The sequence below is a fragment of the Mesocricetus auratus genome, unplaced genomic scaffold (assembly GCF_017639785.1).
Source record: "Mesocricetus auratus isolate SY011 unplaced genomic scaffold, BCM_Maur_2.0 Super-Scaffold_15014, whole genome shotgun sequence".
NCBI lineage: Eukaryota > Metazoa > Chordata > Mammalia > Rodentia > Cricetidae > Mesocricetus > Mesocricetus auratus.
In genome coordinates this window covers 11,809,458-11,814,561 of record NW_024429186.1, presented here as the reverse complement: position 1 = coordinate 11,814,561, position 5,104 = coordinate 11,809,458, and the positions used below count along the sequence as shown (strand labels likewise).

The following is a 5,104-nucleotide window of genomic DNA, read 5'->3' as shown; positions in this document are numbered from 1 at the left end:
AAAGACCCAGGCATGGAGGCCCGCCTGACATGCTTGAGGGACAAGTACACTGACCCGTGAATTGCTGTAAAGGGGGTTGAAGGGAGTTGGATGGTGACAGCAGACACCAAGATGGCATCTTTGCCAATTCTCTCACGCTTGGATGCCAGACAGGATAAGTCCTGAAGTCTCAGCCATGTTACTGTCCTACTGTAGACAAGTTAGGTCTCTAGGAAACAATGAGAATTTAACACCTAATGTCACCAGGGGTGCATTGGGTTAGTGGAACTTGCCCCTCCATAAGCAATGTGAAGAGAATGCACACCCTGGCTCTGACCGCACAGGCCTCACTGAGTACAGTGGCTTACACACCACATTCAGCTTGCAGTGTGACTGTGCATGTCCTAGGCAGAGTCATGATGGGTGCCATCCATACCCGCATCTCTGACCACACCTCCCTGACCACACCCCCCAGAGATGCCGAGTTTAATTTCACTAGGTGCAGGTCGCCGGGTCCATGTCCTCACTCACACGCCATCACTCTGAGCCCTGAAACTGCTTTAGCTTTCTACACTGAATTCTCCATGATACTCACTCTCTTCTCTTTTGTTGATAGCCTGCCCGCTTGATCACTGAAGCAGGACCGTACCTGTCTTGCTCAGGGAAGGCATCCATATCCAGTGCACTGTGTGCACACTACAGGGTCTTGGAAACACTCCTAAAGTGGATGGATGCCTAACCCCACAGCATTTCTGAGTGCAGAGCACAGCCTCGGTCTGTCGAGGCTTCTGGTGTGACATGACTAACACAGAGAAGGAAGCCTGGACTGGAGAGCTGCTCCACAGACCACAGCCAATGTAGGCCTACAGTCTAATGAACTCACCACTCCTCATATGCTCGGCTCATTAAATCCTCATGGCACTGCAGGGTGAACCACAGCCTAGCAGACGTTAAGCACACCCACTGTCCTCCCACATCCATTGTCCCCAGGCTTAGAAGAACAGAACCATAACCTGAACCAAACCTGTGCAAAACAAGTTCAAAGACACACTGAGCAGCCCAGGCTGCATGTCATGATGAGGACTTGGGGTGACGTGTGCCTAGTGACTCCAAGGAAAGCATGCCTTAATGTATCAATAATGGTCTGAATGGTTACAAGGTGTCTATCTTGGGAGTGTTGAACTTCATGGCTGGGCTCCTCTCCATGGAATACAAGGGTAAACCGAAGACATCACTCCATGTCACGTGGTTGATTTTTGATTGGAAGACAGGCTGCAGAGACAAGGTGTGGCTTCAAAAATAATCATTCAAATGAGATGCCATGTTGCTGCATAAAACTTCCACTTAAAGATTTTGGTGGGAGGAATGTTTAAGTGGCTTTGGAAGGGAGCTCCACCAACCAGAACTTGATCAAATGTAGAATGGCTTCAGACGTAGATAGCTTCTGGGGGAAACGCTTGCTGTGGTCATGTCACTGCTCCATGGAGGTAACGATGTCATGGCAGGTACACTCTTGGGAAAGACAAGGAGACACTTCCAGGGCTAAGGCAACTACTACTCTGAGAAGGGGGTAGAATGATTAGAGCAACTGGCTCCCTCTGGGAGCCCAGGAAGGGGATGGAGATGTGAGGCTCAGGGTTCTTCTGTTCAGCCCACCCTTCTCTTCCTATACCCACCACTGAGCAAAGTGCTGAACCTGAGCTAGGTGCCAGCAAAGCTTCCTGGGGGCTTGCAGGGCTTGGGGGCTTGCAGAGGGCTTGCAGAGGGCATCCAGGCCTTACAGATGAGGAGACTGAGGTCCTAACAGCTCAGTGCCACTTAGCCACAGTCATCTAATGAGGCAGACAAGGAGTGCCTCAGTTAGCTCAAGGAGATACTAGTCTCCGTGTCATGTGGCTTCCTGTACTCTCTGGCGTGGTGCTATTGGTTACTGAACTTATGACTCATACCAGAGGGAGGCTATCAAGGAGCAGAGAAGGGCCAGCGCCCTGTTCCAGGTCACAAAGTCCATGAATGACACAGCAGAAGTGAGAATTACTGAGGCTCAACCATAGTAGTTCTGCACCATGATTGGCAGAGCTTTGTGGTAAGGGATTGTTCACTGGAAGGTGTCGCTCTTGGTGATTACATTGGTTGCTGAACATGCTGTTAGAGTAGATTTTGTGACTACTCGACTTTATGCTGCCACATTACCAATTGTACTGAAAGTAATTCTGAAACCCGTGATAATTTAGTCTTCTTAAAATTGTGTTAATTGAGTCTTTCTTAGGAAAAAAACTGAACTGAAAACTAAAGACACCTTAAGAGAAAGCAGTACCAGTTATGTTATCACACAGATGCATCAACAAACCCATGCACGAGGTCTAAGTTATGCATAAGTGCCACGACAGACATGTATCACACAGATGTGTGTCATGCTTGACTTTGATTGTCAGTTTGACTTGGAATCACCTAGGAGACCTAGTGCACATCTGCAGGGAAGTCTCCAGAGAGATTCCAACTTAGGAAGGAGAGCTGTTGGGAATGTGGGTGACCCCCTATGCAGTGCATCTGAACACAGATGGAAAAAGAAGAAAGCCAGCTGGGTGCTGGTGTCCCCTGTTCTGCGTTCCTCCATCCATGGCAATGAGAGCAAACCTGGCTGCCATTGGCAGCACCCCACTGTGCCCCCATTATGTCAGGATGTAAACCGAACTCTGAGCCCGAATGAACTCCTTCTTCCCTTCAACTGATTCTTTGTCCTAACAAGAGAAGTAACATAGCTGAGGAGGAGAAAGAGCAAGGAGAAGAAGGAGATAAACAGTGTTTAAAGATGACAGTGAAGGCCAGAGTCTAATAAGTAGGTGAACAAAGGTTGCCTCTGTCAAAAACGTTGATAGAGAAACCTTGAAGTGCACTGAGAATGGAGGAGCCAAGAGGGTTCAACGATTGTCTTCTCTTCCTGCGGGCCTCTGCCTCAAAAGAAGTAAAACATAAACAAAGAAAGGGGGTCAGAGTCCGAGGACAAGAACCATGCCACCCAAGTGGGGCTACTTATGGGCTTTGGCTCTTTTGTGTTAAACCCTAGACTATGGCAATAAAATCTCGATCATGCAGAGTGGTGGGTAGAATTAATATCTTTTAATTTTGTAAAGTACCTTGTCACAATTCCAGCCATATGAGAGCCGCTCAAAAATATTAATCCGTCTTTGGTGAAAGATGGAGGAAAGCAGTGGGTGTTGGCCGCGAGTATTGATGGACAAGGCGTCAAATCTGCTGGAGTGATAGATGGCTACCAAGACTTCCTGAGGAGCATGCAATGTAGCTTTGCCCTTGAGGGAGTCAGATAATAGGAAATGTCTCTGAGATGTCCTGGTGGGAGATCAAACGGTCTTAGGTTATCCCCACAGCACACCAGGATGTGGGTTCGCTATTCAGCCCCTCCATGTTGTATCCAGATAGCATTCCAATGAAGATTATAATTCACTCATTGATTCACAAAGTTCTTATTGGTGGAAAATTTTTGTATGAGCTAGATTCTGTTAAGCATGCAGGAGAATCAAGAACTGGCTGGGTTCTGGGTCAGGACGCAAGAGACAGGTGCACCACCCCATCCCTATCAGGATGCTGTAATGTGAACTTTCTGACCTGGCAGGTCCTGATGTCCTTTTCTGCACCAAAGAAATACATGGATGCTGTATTAATTATGAAACCGTTGGCCAGTGACTATGGCTTCTTATTAGCCAGCTCTGTCTTAATTATTATCCCATTACTATTAATGTAAGTACTTCCATGTGGTCTTGGCTTACTGGAGAATTCTGGACCTGCAACTCCTTTGCCTGCTACTTGATAACTGCTCAGCGTCTCTGTAGAGAAGAGAGCGATTCCCTGTTTGTCTCTGTTTATATCTTGGTTCTGACCAGCTACATCCCTTCCTGTCTGACCAATCAGCCAATGATTGTTTTTTTAATAAACCAATAAGAAAAACATTTATATAGAAGAACATTCCCCATCAGGATGCAAACTGGAGATGTCCAGGAGTGCAATGGGATAGCTACCAGCCTGAAATCGAAGGATGGCTGCTGTCCTTAAGACATTTACAGCATGAAGGAATAAATGGCTGACAGATTCCAGAGTCTAACATTCATGACAGGTGATGGTTTGTGGAAGTTATGTGAACAAAAGCCACTGGTGATATGCCAAGCTCTTCTGAACATCTTTTGGTTCAGTGTGGGTTTGTACCATTGTTGGTATCCAAGGTAAGTATCAGGGAACCCTAGGTAAGAGAGAAGTGAATCCTCCATTAAAAATAATTGTTTTTATCTCCTGCCCAGGGGATGCCTGAGCCCTGTGCTCCAACTCACCTGTAGAGAGAAACCTTTTCCTCGTCAGCAGCTTTGGTTTATCCCCTGCCAGTCTCCTAGGCTCTGCCACATTGTAGTCCCCAAATAACACACAAGACGCTGTATTAATTATGAAGCTGTTGGCCTTGCTTGTTTCTTACTGGCTAGCTCTGACTTAAGTATTTACCCCATAATTGTTAATCTAAGTATTTCTCTTACCGGAGAAGTTTCCGGGCTTCTTATCCCTATGGTGGTTACATCTTGACTTCCTGTGTTTCTCCTACCCAGAGTTCTCTTCGACTCCTAGTCCCACCTATCTTGCTTCTCTATTGGCCAACAGTGCTTTATTGACACATACACAGAACTTCCACATCACTCACCTTCTATTCTCAGGACTGCCTGCATTCTTCATGCCCAGGAGCTCTAACCTATTGGGCTTTCTGACCGTCTGGGGCTTGCAGATGAACTCCTGTGGCTCGGAAAAGCAGTCTCTGGACCTCTTGGGTCTCTTGCATTCCTAGCACCCTAAGTATTTCATAACTTAAATATGAGACGCTGCCTCTTTCTCTGTCCCTACAGTCATCATCACTCTCTCACCAGCTCCGAGTACCTACTAGGAAGTCACCAAGAGACTGTCAGTACAAGCTCCACCCACCTAGTTCTCTGTACCTCTGATGCAAATCTCATCTCTGTTGACTATTCTCCCCAAAAGCCTGACTAAGGTCACCCTGCCTCCCAAGGACAAATCTCACTTCCTAGCCAAATTTGCCCATTCATTCCCTCTCTGATCCAAGCCTGCCTCT

General features: G+C 47.0%; 1 long non-coding RNA gene across 1 annotated transcript; it reads right to left on the bottom strand.

Moving 5' to 3' along the window:
- Positions 1-3,079: 3,079 nt before the first annotated feature.
- LOC121139438 lies at positions 3,080-4,560 on the bottom strand. Its single transcript, XR_005876394.1, has 2 exons — positions 4,521-4,560; positions 3,080-3,629 (listed from the first exon to the last, which is right to left on the bottom strand). It is a non-coding gene; the product is annotated as an uncharacterized LOC121139438 (long non-coding RNA).
- Positions 4,561-5,104: the final 544 nt, after the last annotated feature.